The sequence below is a fragment of the Oenanthe melanoleuca genome, chromosome Z (genome assembly GCF_029582105.1).
Source record: "Oenanthe melanoleuca isolate GR-GAL-2019-014 chromosome Z, OMel1.0, whole genome shotgun sequence".
Classification (NCBI taxonomy): domain Eukaryota; kingdom Metazoa; phylum Chordata; class Aves; order Passeriformes; family Muscicapidae; genus Oenanthe; species Oenanthe melanoleuca.
Genome location: NC_079362.1, coordinates 37,330,827 through 37,348,445, shown reverse-complemented (window position 1 = coordinate 37,348,445; position 17,619 = coordinate 37,330,827).

Sequence of the window (17,619 nt, the reverse complement as noted above, 5' to 3'; positions counted from 1 at the left end):
AAGAGTATTTTCACTTTGTGACAAGACACTGCCAAAATTTTTTTGCAAGTTTCCTTTGAAATAAAGCAAAACAAGGAAATCTCAGAAACTTTAAGCTGCTAAATTTTTGATGCTTTTAAAAAATATTGTATTATCTTTTTAGTATGATGATGTCTAACTTCTTATTAGTGGCAGGTAAAAATTTTATGGTAAAAAAAAAGCAACTGCAATGGTGTAATAAAAAAAGGATAGTGTGGTGGAAAAAAATTTTGAAACATGAAACACTTTTGAAAGCTTATGAAATTACCATTTTTCGTAGGAAATTAAAATTACAGTGAAGTAGAAAATGTTACTAGATTTTAAGGACTGGGAAAGTACTAATATGTTAGTTGATATTTCAATGTTCCAGAAAACAGGAAAAATCTATTCCTAAAGATTTTATTCTGTAGCCATTAACAGCATTAAGGTACTACCCAACATATTTATAGTAAACCATAAATAATGAAGTAAAAAATAAATGTAAACAGATACACTAATAAATTAGCATTTTTATGATCAAAAAATAGCAGTGAACACATATCTCTGAGTATTCAAAATGCCTTTTTGAGCTGCAGGTTACTTAACATTTAGAAACCTACACACAGTGATACAGTTAGAATGTCATGCAGAGATGAGCATTTCTGATAAAGCTTCTGCACAAGCATACATTCACACATACTAAGGTTTTGCTTTATGATTCTGAATAAGGATGGGAACTTTAGGCTTAGTTTCTTAAAACACAAGTGCAATGACTTTGCTCACTTCTGAAAAAAAGGAATTAAAAAAGAATGAAAAATTGTTAGAGGAGCTGGAATGGACCTCGAGATGGTTGAGATGATCCAGTCCAGTCCCCCTGCCAAGGCATGGTCACCTAGGGCAGGTGACAGAAGAATACACCCAGATGTTTTGGAATGTCTCCAGAGGGAGACACCATGACCTCCCTGAGAAGCCTGTTCCAGTGCTTGGATACCCTCAGAATAAAGAATTTCTTCCTCATGCTGGTGTGGAACTTCTTATGTTTTAATTTATAGATGCTGCTCCTCATCCTGTCACTGGGCCTCACTGAAAAGAGTCAGACACCAACCTCTTAAAATATCACCTGCTTTGAGATATTTACCTGCATTAATGAGATGCCTGCTCAGTCCTCTCCTCCAAACTAAACAGCTCCTGCAGTCTCTCCTCCTAAGAGGTGGTTCAGACCCCAAATAATCCGTTTTGCCCTTCTCTGGACCCTCTCCAGGAGCTCCTTGTCTCTCTTGTACTGCAGAGCCCAGAACTGGACACAGGTGCAGTGCTGTTCTTTCTAAAGTTTGTACATGTACATGTACCCATACAAAACAAAGCCATCAAAAGCATGAAGTATATTCTAAAGAGGTTGTTAAAAATCATTAACAGCATACAATGCCTAAAGATAACACAGAAAGAAAAAAAACAGATTATATTAAATGCAAAAATATGCTAATTAGTGCAGCCTTTCCTTGTCTGGCTATTTCCAAATTAGATTTATAAAATTAATTTTTTAACTTCTGATAAATTTCATTTATTTTCTCTGCCCTGTCCCTGTAATAGGATTTTCCCTTGTTCTTAACTCATTTCCCATTTGTCTCTTGGCTTCCAGAACTTTGTTTTCTCCTTGGAGCTTACAATTTAGGAATGTAATATGTATGTCTGAGGCTTTGTAATTGAAAAAGATCTGCACTCAGTCAGCAGTCTGTTGTTTCACCAACATTTAATTGGCCAGCCCAGTGGCATGAAAGAAATGCACTGAAGTAATAAGTGACAGTCCAGAATTTAGGATAGGTGGCAGAATCCCACAGTGTGTAACTCTGTGCTTACAAGGCATCCATCATTGTTTTTCATGGGTAAATGAAGGTCACAGCACATTCTTAAAAAGTTTTACCACCTATTGAGGTTTGTAGAGAAGGAGTATTGGGAGTATACTGATTCAAAAATAAAAGTTATTTGGCCTATTATTAAATATTTTATTTTTATTATAATTGGTTGCACTTTGTATTTCCCTTGGAAATAAATACCTATAGAGCACCTATTTACAAAAGATTTTAAAACTCCATTTATTATTTTCTAAATTTAGATTAATCAGTTCGTAGATTTGACTTGAAAATTTGTGATTGATTAATATTGCAGTTAATTCTGTCAGCTATATAGCTTCTGACTGCAGTCCAAATTACTTTATGTTACTATACTTATTTATATCTATTCTCCCTTAAAAATGCTTAGTATATTGATGCATATAGTAGAAATAACAACTATCCTATACATTAGTTCTAATGAAATTTCAGAAAGACCACTGTCATCAAAGTACTGCAAGTCAAATATGAGGCTGATCTATCAAAAAGTTGTTCTACCCTCAAATAATAAGCACATTTTAAGCCTTCTTGAGCAAAATATTATTATCAAAAGTATGTTAAAGTAGAATTTATGGTTTTTGCAGTGTTGCCAAGAATATATATATCTGTGATGCTGGAAAGTTTGACTGGAAGTTTTTTGTTGAAAATATGACATTTCATATCCTGACTTACTTATTCACATCTCAATATCTTTTATTTCTAAGAAGCAATGTTTGTTTGTTTGTTTGTTTGTTTGCTTTTATAGTCATGCTTTTTATGGCTGTGTTACTTTGCTTTATTTCAAAACCTTAAATGTCTTAGTCCTTCAAGTTTTTCTCCTGAAATAGACAGCACTGGATCAATTTGATGTGCTAGTTTGTTTAAGTAACAATCAAAATCTAAAAGACTACTGCAAAGATAATTTTTTCCACTATGTTTTCCTCTGAAATGTTCATATCAATCATACTAAATGAGGATAATGCAATAAATTATTCACATTAAATGCTAAACTCTGACACTACATTAACAATTTCTTTATTTTCAGAACAACATCTATCAGAAGAATTCACCTAAGCCTGCAAAATCTTCTTAAAATTGCCATGCAGAAACATTTAAATGCTATGCTCAGGAGCATTTAAATTCATCTAGTTATAGTTCTACTTTTGCTTTCAGTTTTGGATGAAACCAAATCAAATTTTGAAATTTGTTTAATAACAGATGGAGGCTTCATACTTTGGGAAAGGAAAGGCTGAGACTGTGAAGAAACCTTCTTCATTCTGAAACAGTGAGGGCCAGTGAGAGAGCTTGCTGATCTTGGGAACATCTGGAAAACAAAGAGCCAGACGTGTCCAGGGTGCACAGAAGTTAAAGGGAAGGCTGGAACAAGGGAAATTCCATTTTGATATCAGAAATGTCTCACAGTGATGATATTGAAGCCCCCAAAGGACATTGCCTAGAAATACTGGGATTCCTACTCCTTTGGGATACTGGATGAAGATCAGGCACAGATGAAGGTCATGATATAAATTGTCCCTGCTTTGCATAAGTAGGTGAATGTTGTGAACAGAGTCCTTTCTTACCTAAACTACTAATTCTAGAAATGATATATATATGTTCCATTTTCTGAAATCTGACTTATCATTTTCAGGTGAGTATCATATTGATCTAACACTATTTCCTCACAATAATTAATTTAATAAAGTCAATGTTCGGAACAGCTTTCACAGGAATAGGTACTAGCAATTTTCCTTTGATTCTTTGCAGAGTACAGAACCAGAGACATTTCCTCAAAATACATGTTATTCTAGGGAATCCAGTTAAATCCCACATGAAGGTGAAAATAGAAAGTAATTAGCATATGTTTTTCTACTCATCCAACTCCCCAAAATTATATCTTTCCCAAAAGAGCTGTAGAAAATAATTAGCTATCTATAATTTCATCAATTTGTGTACTTGTGGTTTTAAAGTTAAATTCTGTTTTCTCTTTAGAATGTAAGTGGAGATTTAATTTAGCAGTGGCGTCTTTTTGTGTATAAACAGTGGTACAAGTGCTTTAATATTTATTCACAATTTCTATACCTTAACATGACTGCAGTTCAAATGCAAGTATGTATCAAAATATTAAAAGCTGTAGTGTCAGAAATCCTATGAGATGGGTACTTTTTATAAGCATGTTCATACTTAGGTCACTATTTTCTGTAGTTTCTTAGAAAAGTCCTTTAGCTAAGCTATGACGTTGATGAAAGATGCCCTCTGGGTCAAACATGAGTGAAATTAATTTAGCACTAGTGAACCTGGTAAACTTTGAATAAAATAAGGACTTCATTTCTATTGCTTGCAGTGATCTCAGCTTTTGTGGGAAAATCACATGTATGCAAAAACATATGAAATTCTGTCATAACATGTCATTTTTGTCTATGCTAGTTCACAGATGTATTATTGTATATTCTCTCTAAGATTCGGTAGCTAAGAAATACCCATTGACTGAAAATCCACTGAAAATGGCTGTAATGAGACATTGTAGAAGAGCTTTCTGCACCCTTGGTGCTCATCAAATGGCAATGGACAGGAGCTAAAACATGGTGAGTATGTGAAAAGCCTTGATCAAGTTACACAGCTTGCAGTCTTTGAAATAGCTTCTGAGCAGCGTTTCATGAGTATGCATTGGAACAAAGAAATTTTTTGTAGAAAGAATGTCATCAGCACTCAAGCTAGGAGATGGAGCTTTGTTCATCTTTTTTGCCTTGATCCTGAAAATCCTTATTTCCAAATTCAAATGTGCATTTTGTAGCAAGGATGTTTCTCATTTCAATGTGAAAATCTCCCATGAACTGCATCTTGGTCTGGGCTTTCTGTAGGAGTCATTGCTGTAATCACATTGCCTGTGAGTAAGCTGGTATGCTGGATATCATCTCAAAGGGGCAAGGAAGAAACACCCAAATGTAGGTTAATTCTCAATGGCACAGTCCAATGACTCCTTTTGTCATTTTTGATGTTAAAAGACACTATTTTTTGCTTTAATGCAGCATGATGCTTCTTTCAGATTCCAGTGCAGCAGCTACATTTTCTGCTTTTTCATACACTGAGAATTAACCCAAAGCCTGTTGTCTGCTTCTAAATCCATGCTAATAATTTATCCCTGAGGGGCAAAAAAAAAAAAAAAATCAATTTATTGCATCCACTCAAACTATTATCAATTCTTATCAATTATAACATCAAGAGAGGTGCCTTACACTCTCATAACCATTTCCTAGCCCCTAAAATGAAATTCTTGTTTGACCTTTATGTTCCCAACCAATTCCCTGCTCTGTAATAAATTATACTTGTTTTTTTAATAAATAATTTTTTTCTATAGAAAAATCATAATACATTATTTTTCCACAATCATTAACCTCAATATATGGTTAGCAACAATTTCACCCAATCATAGTAAGCAGTCAAAAAATATATTAATTGCGTAGTAATGGGGGTTTATTTACCAGGAGAGATGTAATTTTTTTAAATGGAGAAGATATTTTTGTGTGTTTTAGTTTGGCTTTGGAGTCTGGTATTGCAGACAGGACAGGCAGTTGGGTGGCCTGCAGTAGCAGACAACTTCTCACACCTTCTCACACCTTGTATCCTAAATGCAATGCTGCTTAATAGGAAAATCTTCTCATACACTCTGCACTAAAATGTTGTGCTTGTTATTTTGCTCAAGTACTAACTTCCCTTTTCTTGGAGAGGAGGTTCCCAGCTCCCATGTGTCAAATTACACATCTGCCCTATAATGCCAAGCCTAAGTTTTAGGTCTGCTCTTTCTTGCACACACAGATTTCAGATCAAATTACTCATGTTGCCCTCCTTCTGGCACATTATCATTATTATGCTAATGTTATTTATCACTTTTGTGCCATGATAGTTCTTCATCCCAAATAATTATCAGATTTTCTCCTGTTACTTGGCTTCTCTTGACTTACCTCTTGATTTACAATACTTAGAAGCCTTTGTTCTCTCCTATGCATGTTGGCTTTTTCTTTCATGATGTAGTTAGCTCTTAATATTTCATCTCATAATTCCTTCTATAACAAATGGTCATTTGAAACACAAGAAAGAATATCTAGTACTTTTCATGGGACAAAGAATCACCATGACAGCTCTCCCACAAAGCTACTCTTTAAGCTCTCTGGGTTAAGCTGAATTTATAGGTACAGACAATTAATCATAATTTTTTTCTGGGTCCTCACATACTGCCAGTAGATAAATGGAGCATGTTAGGGAGCTTGGAGAAAATGCCATGAAGTTTAATGGCAAAGATTATCTGATCAGCTCAATTAGCCTGTAATTACTAAGTGAAAACCAACATGTGACTATGATAGTGATACAGTTATTGAATGATGCTGTTGTGTTATTTTCATGGTTTAAAATCAGCCAGCAACTAAGCTGTATGAGTTGCTTTCTCACGGTCCACAGTGGTATGGGAGAGAATTAGGGAAGAAGGAAAGTGAGAAAATTCTTGGGTTGAGATAAATACAGTTTGTTGGTAAAACAAAAGCCACACACAAAAGCAAAATAAAACCAGGAATTCTTTCAGCACTTCTCATGGGCAGACAGGTGTTGAGCCATCCCCTTGAAAGCAGGGCTACACACAAATCATGGTTAATGGGGAAGACAAATGTCATAGCTCTGAGAATTCCCATCTTCCTTCTTCTTTCCTAGGTTTTATATATTGAACATGTTATCTTTATGGAATATCCCTCTGGTTTGGATCAGCTGTCCTTTCCCATGTCTCCTCAGAGCTTCTTGTGTGCTTCCTGCTGACTCAGTGGCAGGGCAGTATGAATCGCAGGAAAGTATTTGGCCACATGTAAATCCTGCTCAGCAGTCACAGAAATATCTCTACCTTATCTACAGCAATCTGCAAAAATTCTAAACACAGTAGCTATAGTGAAGAACATTAACTCTGCTTAAGCCATAATCAGCACTGTGATGATATTAGTAGCAGCATGTCACTGTTTAACAAAAATAATGTCATTCAGCCGCAAAGAAAGTGCCTTCAAACATCAGTGTGATAAATTCTGTCACCAGGGTGGACTATAATTATATTCTACTTCTAAAGACTATTTTTCATACAATCCTTCCAAACAGATTTCTTTTTTCTTTGACTGTTTTAGAACACTGTGTAGCTATTACTGTGTTTTTATCTCTTAATAAACAACACAAGAACTTTACTTCAAGCTCAGAATTTAAGAGGAAAGAGAAAAAAATATTTTGAACTCTGGAACCTTATGCAGAAAAATTTTTCTATTCCACTTTCCCCTGGTATTTATGTAAAAACCAATGTTTTCTTTGTTTTAAAATATAACTTGATCTTAGAAAAGGTCTCAAAATGGCATTTGTATATTATCTGTTCTGTACTATTAAACTCAGTTTTGATCTCCAGGGTCTGTTCTATTAAATATGACATGTTAAAAACAGAATCTTAGCTTCACATCATACTAAATAACATCTTCCTTTTTTCTGTGTATGTAATTGTGTCTGTTCTAAGCTGAAGATACTGAAATGCTGACACAGGTCATAAATAATGTCAGTAATCCTTTTTTTCAATGTGGAAGAAGAATACAGGGAATAGAAGACAGGGGCATTGCTGGTGAGGTCTTCAGTGGTGTAGAAACCCTCCAGAAAGAATGATTTAAAGGATTAAGCCCAAAAGAAAAAAAAAAAAAAAAAAAAAGAATGAATAAGGTTAGAAAAATAAAACAAATGGCAGAGCAATAATATTTGGAAAAGAAGAGTAAAAAATTGATACAAATGATGCAATATCTGCTGATAAATTCAGGCTAGAATTTGGTCTCAATATAACAATCTGTCCCAGACAGAGGTCTGAACAGAAGATGACAGTCTCCCTTTTCCTTTGATTACCCTTTAAAGTTGAAAAGGATAGCCTCTGGAAGGTTAATTGTCCCAGAAAGAGATGAGAGAAAAGATTGAAGAGGGACTGAGATGAACAAACCAAGCCTGGCACAAAGCAACTGCAAGGCCATGCTTGTATTTTAGGACTGCACATTTTACCTTCAGTAGGATTTTGGACATTGTTATCTTTGCATCTTCTGCTGACAGGCTAGATAGGTCCAGGTAAGGAGTCATGGACACAGTGAGAAAAAACTGTGCAGACTAGAAGATGAAGAGAGGAGTGAGGATTTGTGCTCTTTCTCCTGATCCTCTAATGAAATATTTCCCTGATAGAGGTAAGAAACAACCTTTAAGGCTGTGTGGTGTCTTTTGGTTGCTGCAAAGTACCTCATAAACTTCAGATTCATCTGAAAACTTAGAAGTCTTTCTCCTCTCTCCTAGTAAAATTATAGTATTTTCTTCACGCATTGTAGCAAAGTTTTTGGTGCCAAAGTAAAATCATAAAAAACATCCAAATTGTCCAGAGGTATAACATAGTTGTTACACACTCTGTCATAGACATATGTCTTCAAATTCACTGTTCTACTAATACGAGCAATGTCCTTAATGATCCCTTCCAAAGCCATACCACTAGTTATCATAGCAAAAAAATTTCCTATGATAAATATTTTATTTTTTAAAAAATTAGGTTTTTAATTTTTTTCTTTCCATGTCCTTCTTAGTCACATAAGGAGTCTCAGTGCAGATAATATTGGGCAGTAATAGACTCAATGCATACTGAATACCCTCTTTTCAATATTTATATCTAATGTTGTCTTTAGCAATTACTTTTTTTCTCAAATTTAAATCAAATTTAAATTTGATTGTCCAGGAGATATTTAACATAGATTTAAGCATTCTCTACATATAAATTTGTCTTCTAACTATTTAAATGTCAACTTTAAGCTGCTTCAGTAAATAGATTTCCTTAAGTGATTTTTTTTTGTTGACAAAAAAAAAGCAAGCTCCTAAAATTTAGTTGGTTTTGTTTTTAATAAAAAATATGTAGTTTCATTAACACTTTAAGAAACAAAAGAACAAACCGTAAAACAACCACATTAAAAAAACAAACTAACAAATAAAACCCCAAAACCTAGACACAAAAACTCTCTGGCTGTCAAAACATGGTAGAGTTAAAATGTCATCTTAGATTTGCAGTTACAAGGGAAAAGAAAAATTTGCATATTGTGTAACTGGATTTGGATCCTTAAAAACCTTGATTAGGCAAATGACCTGGTAATCTGTCTCACAGAAAGAAAATATTCTATCTGCTTGCTCAGGCATTTGCCTTGGTGGGCGGAGGGAGATGAGTGGGTGTCAGAATTCAACATCCATTTTTAATCTGTACTGGGGAAAATTGTGAGAAACAGAAAACAGGACATTCCTTGTAAAAGAAAGTTGTGTGTATAACTTCCATAACACTTTTGAATAAATCCCCTCAGATAAAGAGAAAATATGCATAGCCCTGAAAAGAAAGGTAATTTTGCTGAACTACCCAATAAAAACCAAAAACGACAAAGCAAATAAACAAAAAAAATTCTCAAATAAAATATTCAGTGAAAAAACCCCTATTTTTTAAAAAAAGTGTTGCAATTTTTTATGTGACAAATGCCTTATTTGACAAGAGCAATACTTCAGATTCCAGAAGTGAACTACTAGCAGAGTAATGAAAGCTGCAATTAAAATAGATTGGCAGAATGTGGATAGAGAACGCAAATACAATACTTAAAGTCTGTTTATATTCACAAGCTTGTATGCATATATGCCTTTGTAGTTAAAATAATTGATATTCATATTGCAATTACCCTAAATTAAGAAAAGGAAAATAAAATTGAGTGATTTAGGGCTACACCACTCAATTTGTCACTACACTATGTATCATATATGTTTTTACAGGACTTCTAAGAGCAGGTATATATAGCTTATAAATAATTACGGATATAGAAATACAAGAATAGATGATGTTTCCCTTTTAACTTTGTACAATGAAGACAGATACCAAAACTAAGACTGCAGATACTCAAATGTTGTATGCAAGTACCTGCCCTGATTTCTTCTATTCTCTAAAATTCATTTGCAATCAATCAAAAAAAAATTTAAAAATATGAGTGTAAGTATTGAAGTCAGATCAATATGGTGACCATAAATGCTGTGTTTCCTTAGAAACACATGCTGTAAGTGATATCTTGGGTGGGGCAAACTTATATAACAGCTATGGCCAGCATAAAATATTATGGGACACTGATATACAAATAAAGGTAAAAATAGGATAACAAATTTGAAATAGAACCCATAGAAAGGGATGAAAAATTAAATACTTATAAGTGATCAATCTGCCTAAGAGTGTTACAATTATTTAGCTGATTTTCTTAATATTTATGAAAGCCAATAATATATAGATATAGAAAAGTAGATAAACAAGTTACATGTTGTTTATTAATTTATTTCACCTCAGCCTTTTTGCAAGATGTTTACAGTCATTACAATATTCAAATCCACTAATTATTTCCAGCAATCTGTGAATGCACGTATGAAGATATTTTTGCTTGGGTTCAAGTGGCGCTACTGGGTTAATAATGATTTGGAAAATGGATCAAAGTTACAAATACATTATAAGAACTTGGGTCTTTATAGCTTTGATCTTTAGAATAGTCTCTGGTTTAATATAAAAACGCCCACGTGATAATCTGACAGGCACTGGGAAATAAAGGATAAGTACGTCAGTATCATAGTATTTGAAAAAAAAAAAAAATATCCCATTTTTATCTTACAAGCTCTTTTATCACTATTCTGAAAAACTTGTCCTGGTCTCATCAGACATTCTTCTTGTTTACATGATCAAAATTATATATCCAATATGCAATGATTGTGAAAAATAGCACATATATGCATAGAGAGAGAAAGAGGGAGTATATCACAAACCTCCATTTGTTATTACTACATTCACCATAAAATTCAATTGGTGGGGTTTTTTACTTTTAACTCTCCAGTGTCTTATTTCATTTGCATTGGTTAATTTATTTACCACATATTGAAGTCTGTACAGAAGAAGGAGGTAGCTTTAAAAGACTTTTCAAAAAGAGAGACTTTGTTTTGTACAAATTATAAAATGCTTGTCCTAAAAGACAAGGATAACAAGGATTTTACCTTTTTCCAAAAGCTCTTTCAGTGTTTACAGGTTATTTGCTTGATTCCTGTGATGTATGTCTGGATTGGTTGTTTAGCTGGCTCGTGTGTTTTGTTTTCAGTCTTAGACCACAGCTGTTAAATTGAAAGAATGAAAGCAATTTACAGGTATGTCACATCTGAAATAGAGAATTCTAGGTAACTCACTTTTATAGAAACTCATTTAAAGAGGAGGGATTAAACAAGAAAACAGGTAAAATGAAGAGGAAAGCATGCTCCTTGGAATTGCCTTAGGCAAGGCCTCAATTCACACTGCTTCTGCAAACCTTTTGCTACTCCTCAGAGGGCGTGTATTGCACAGTACTCCCCTGAACGTTCGGGCCATTCTCCTATTGATACGCCTTCCCTCCCTGTCCCTCACAAACACTTAAATAGAATAGATAAATCTGATTTATTCCTGTTCAGACAAGCACAGGAGACAGTGTCCAACTCACAATTTTCACACTTACATGGTAAGAGATGACCTAATACTCTCAAAGCATATGAAAGTGTTGTAGGTCACAATTAAGTACATTTGAGCAACCTTGCAGACCATGATTTTACATCTATGTTGACCAACAGCAGTTAAACCAGCATGAGATCAGCAAAGTTTCTAAGATTCTCTTTATTTTGCTTTATTTATTTGAATTTGATGTTAAACTTCCTCCCTGAAGCTGAAATAAATCCAGTTAGTATTTCAAGCAGATGTTGAGACTCACATACATAAAACTTACATGGACAAAATATTTTTGCCCCCTTCAGGGTTGTAAGAAGATTACAGTGCTGCTGGTTTTTCTTTCCTCTGCAAAGAGCAGCCTAGCAGCAATTATTGTATGGTTCTGGAAGTCACTTTCTGAACAGAAGATGAAAGCAGAGGAGTCCTGTTCATATAATACTGTAAAAGATTACTTAACATGCTAGAGTTCTGCAAATGGACATTTTTTCTTCTGAGATGTACCACTTTACTATATATGCTCTTATGATAAGAATTTTATAGATTTTTTTAGCAAATCAAAAGCACAGAAACAAATTTTGAAAGAAAATCAGCAGCATGGCAGCAGAACACACCTTGTTTCAGCTGAATGATTTTTGTAAGATTGTATGTGGCTGCTCCTTATTTTTGCAATATTTTTTTTCTTTTAATCATACACATAAAGTTGAATGAAATACCTTTTATAACTTTTAGACAGATTATAAAACTTCCCACACATCCTGCAGATGCATAATTATATACACACACATAAACACTTATCCCAGGAACCTGATCTATTACTCCCATATTCAGGACAGATTGAAAGGACACTAGGCTTTATTTTGTGGGGTTTGGGGTTTTTGTATTTGATTGTTTCTATGTGTTTTGGTTTGGTTTTTTATTCATACCTCTTAAATTGTTGTTGTCATAAAATTAGTCTTTGAGGAAGTAGGGACCACTTACAATTATATTCAGTGATTAAACAAAAAATCCCCACAAAAAACCCAATTGACAAAATTCTATTTTTTTACCTTTCAATTCAGCCAATTCAGGGAGAAAAGGAAAAACTGAGATTGGTTCAGGTTCTTAACTGAACTGTTTCTCCATTTATTTAGTTGTTTTGGGGGATTTTTCTCCTCTCATGGGCTTTCTTTGCCTTTGATATCTTCAAATATCCACTAAAAGGTTTCTCTTAACAATAATTATAGAGTATTTGGCCTTGTCAGATTGGCTTTGCCTTGTCTTGTTGTTCTGTTCCTCAGCTAATTCAGAAAAGTGATTTTTACAAAATAAGACAACAGTTCTAAAAACACACTAATACCTTTTCTGAGTTTTATAAAGACAAGTTTACATTTCATCAAGAAGTAATGGGGGAAATCAAACAATTTTCTCCTAAACCAAGTAGCAACTTGAGTACATTTATTTCTGTGTACTCAAACTATGGCAAAAATTTAACTAATTAATTTATATTATCATTAAAAACCATGCAAATTAAAAATTATATTTTTATATAATGTCTACTTGGGATTAATACAAAGACCTTTTGGTAACAATCTTGAATCAATATTTAGCTGGAAGTAAAATTAAAATATTGGATGATAATTACATGCCATGGCCATTAGAAAATAAATATACTCTATTAGGAAAACAGAATATATCCCATACTGCAGTTGTGCAATCAAACTGGAACAATGCCTCAAAGAAAGACTTATATTTTGTGCCTAGTTTAATGCACACTGGAAGCATCTTTCATTACCTGGGCACCTCTCATGTGACACACTGACTGACTGAAGAAAATTGTTTAGGATTTTCTGGCTTATCAGAGCTGAGTTATTCCTCTGTCCAGCAAAGTGGAGATGAGAAAAGTCGTGCTGGAGCCAATGACTGTGTGCTGGCTCCTCTACTCTGAAGTGAGACTATAGCCTGAGGTTGCTAGGGCAGTCTCAGGTGCCTGACCACCAGCACGAAGGCAGCACCGTGTTGGAGTGGTTTTGTCACTGTAACTTACATTTCAGATTACTGAAATCCAGCTCTCTTCAGGCCTGCTTTGCCACTGGGGTAGGAGCTTAGGAGAAGCAGACACATCTTTTTCCTGTGTACTCACTCTCTATGCTTTCTTATGAGTGTATTTGCTTGAAGAATAATACAAGCAACGGCAGAAAGAGAATGCAAAGTTGCAAAAAAAACCCAAACAATTCTGAACATATAATAGCGCTCTAGAATATGACAGCAGTAGTAATGAATTTATTTAAAGGACTAGAAAGTATTACCTTGAATTTGTCAGTCCTTTGCCTTCTAACACTTTAGAGCCTTCTCTGCTAAGAGGAAATCCTGTGTTTCATGAGGAAAGAAATGGCATTCCTGATGTTTTTATTCAAGTTCTTTACAGATTAGAGTAACCTGGGGATTTCTCTAACCTATTCCAGGCTGACCATGGTCACCAAGGAACCATCTGTTACGTATAGATAACTGCAGCAAAATACACACAATTTTCCTTTTGGTTAAGAGAAAACTGCAAATTGTGTTGAAATATTAGCCAGTTACTTCTGTTTTGGTCACACAAGAAATACAAGGTTTTCTTCCTCTCTCTTTTTTAAAACTATATGCACACACAACATAAGCATATATCATAATTATATAAAATAAATTGTATAGTTCAGTGGATAGATTGTTCCTTATTGCATGAATGCTTAGTAACATTAACCAATACCAAAACCTGAGCTATGGTGACTTCAAATTACCACCAAATTACAATTTCAAATAGAAGCAGTCACTTCAGGCATCTGACAAAAAAGTCAAGAAAGATGAATTACATTTGCAAGAAGCATTACGTGCAGAACTGTAATTATTAAAATCCTTAGTACTTATGCATAGCCAGTCAAATTATCTGACAAGCTGAAAAACTTCTGTCATATTCTTTTACATAAAATCTTCCAAAGCACTGAAATTCATTTCAGAATAGCTTGGCAAGTATAAATAATGGATTACTGTGGGCAAAATCTGATTTCTCAAATAAACATGATAAAGTCAGGCCTTTCTTCATCAGACATAATAGGAAGTTTCTAGTTTCAAAGTCTGTTTTCAAAATAGTAAAGGACAATGAAATAATATTGAAAATATATCTTATTTGAAAGCTAGATCACTCATATAGTTGTTCTGTTACAGGTCCAGAACTGTGGTTTGTTATAAAATAATAAAAAAAAAAACAAACCCTGCACTGGTCATCCAAACTCAAATTAACACACCAAAACTCAAATACTTCACCACAAAATGCTTGATTATAATGGTGAGTAGCCTCATCCAAGAGCCCAGAAATGAGCTATAGCCACTTATGCCTGTTCACATGTTTGTACAATACTTTTTTTAGTGAATTTTTCTTTTGGGGATTATAAGACTCTACACAAAAGTAATTTCATACTAAAGCAATGACTCAGAGATGGAAGCAGTTGCCTAATAATCAGTCAAATAAACTAGACCACTCTCTGGATAACTCAAAAAAGGAGAGAATTCATATTAAAAATCAAGTTGGTGAACTGATGTTCTTGGGAAGAACAGGGCTAGAATGAAAGTAAAAACAGTGAAGGAGTAAATCAACTAGATGTCTACAAATCACACACAAGATTAATTGAGCTTTATGAAGGAACTTTCTGCCAGAGGAAAACTTACTTTCTGGTAAGTTCTTTCAACAGGCACACAAGTCTTGCCATGAATCTTACCCTATTACTAGGAGAAAACAGAAATCTTTCTGGAAGCTGATAAATACAGTCACTTCAGTAAATTTAATAAATAAATTTGTAGTACCTTTATCTTAATAAATATTTAAAAATGTTAAGTGGCAAAATGAACAACTTAAAAAGCCAAAACCAACGAAAAACTCCAAAATTCTTTCTTTTAAATTCAATTTATTGGTAGAGCCTGACCTTAACATTAAAGTATTGTAAATCAACAGAAACACAAGTCAAAAAATAGACCCAAAAGTTGTTTTCATCTGATTTAACTTAAATACCCAACTAAAGGAAATTAACAAAAACACCCTGCTGATAAAATGGCTTTTACTTTTAAAGACACAGCCTAAGATTTCTATCCTTCCAATTTAACCAAAGAACAGAAAGTTATTTTTCATATGATTTTGGCAATAAAAGAGATTTATTAAATATTATATCACCCCATGCAGGCTTCATATCTAGGAGTGCAATTGCCTGAGGACCTGGAAATAAAGAGAAGAAGGCACATAAATTTAATGCTGAAACAAGTAGTGGCATGTTTTTCTGAAAGAAGAGAATTCTCTGAGGTAGATGTAGACTGCATGAAGACCTACACAATAGAAAAGAATTGATTTTTTTTTTTCCACTAGCTAATTCACTACTTAATTTATATATTTTAAATCAATAGGGGCCTAGAGAGGGCAGTGCCCCTCTCCTTTTATACAGTAGGCTTTCTGCATCCTATCTGAATGAGGTGGGTGGGCACACCATTGGCAGTGATGACAGGGATCCGGTGTCCTGGAGAGGCTGTGCTTGTTTATCTGATAGGGATCACCATTTGAAGATGACTTACCTGAAAACCTGCTATGCCAGCAATGCAGATTTTCAGATGCTCTCTGACAAGAGAGTTTTGCTTCAGCAATTGTTTCAGAATCATAGACAACTATGCCCAGTTCCAGCAGACAATACTTTTTTCTTTTTTCTTGTGTTTCTTACATCCTCTGAGGTGTTTTTTCAGCCACTTTGGTGTTGCAGCGTGTTTCTTGTAAATGGTATATTCTGTTATCACCCAAGCTAATGGTTTAGTCCAAAATTATACCTTCCCACTCCTTGTCAATCTATCCTGAATTTCCTGTCAATCCTGCTTTGTGCCAGCCCCTTGCCTGGAATTTCCCTTTGGAAATCCCCTAAAACTCCATCTCTCATCAGTCCATGTGACCCGGTTTTCCCCTCTATACCTCTCTCATTGGATAATGCCTTTATGAACCATACCCTTTAGCCCTCCTCAGAATTTCTCCAATTTGCTAAGAATTTGTACCTTCCCCTTGAACATCCTCCATATTTAAGTTTTTGCACCTTTGCCATCTTTGTCTTTGCCCCGCGGATTCCCCAAAGTAATAAAACCTTTTTATCCTATGCAAAAAACTTCCCCCTCCTCCTTGCCGCCTTAGAACACAATCTGACAGCCAAAAGGCCATGGAGCCATAGCTCAAGCACATCTAAGGCCTCCTGTTCCTGGAGTGTGACCCACTCTAGGCATGGGACTGTAGTGGCAAAGTGAGTGCAGCTTTGGCCATCGCGTCAATTGGCGCCCAACGTGAGGCATCGGCAGGGTCAAGGGGAATCTGGAAGAAACAGTCTTTTATGTCAATAACTGCTAAATTCCAGTTTTGGGGGAGCATTGATGGGGAGGGCATTCGTGGTTGAAGAGACCCCATGTCTTCAATGACTTTTTTAATTTCTCTGAGGTCACGGAGGAGCCACCACTTGTTATTTCCCGGCTTCCTGAACAAAGACCGGGGAATTCCTAAGACTAGTGGTTGGCACAATTTTCCTCTACAAGTTCATTGAGTGCCTTTAACTTTTGTTTATTCAGTGGCCGCTGATCTACCCAGATTGGGTGGTCAGTTTTGCAGTTCAGCTTCTGGGCAGGGCACTCATCAGCGGCTGCTATGAAAAATTCAGAGGGGTTTTCAGAATTTCAGTTAAAGCACTGAAAAGGCTGTTGGTGTATATTTGGAGAAATAGCAGCAGCTGTTCTCTCTACTCTGTCTCCTTTTCCTCGAAGCTCAGGGATAATGGCTCTCTTTGTGCATCTTCCATGATCAAGTTGAGAGTCATAGGGTTAACAAGAAACACTATAACACTTTGGTATCTTTACAGGAGAAATATATTTCCTAGCATGCCAGAGCATACAGCAGCTCTGGAGCTGTCTCAGTTTAAATTGTTTAAAGCACAGTTTGGTAGAATAAAATGAGATATTAGATAAAAACAGCCATCTGTCTCTCCATCAGCCCTTCTAACTCTTGCATCTTTTCTACAATTAGTTTTATTAGTTTTTATATTTGTTGATTTTTTTTCACCATAAAGGAATATGTACATATATACTGAAAATGCTTACTGGGAGATGGATCTTTTAATAGTGTGAGTAAGGAATATTTTTTGTTCCACAACTGGTGAAACTCAGTGTGTTGATATGCAA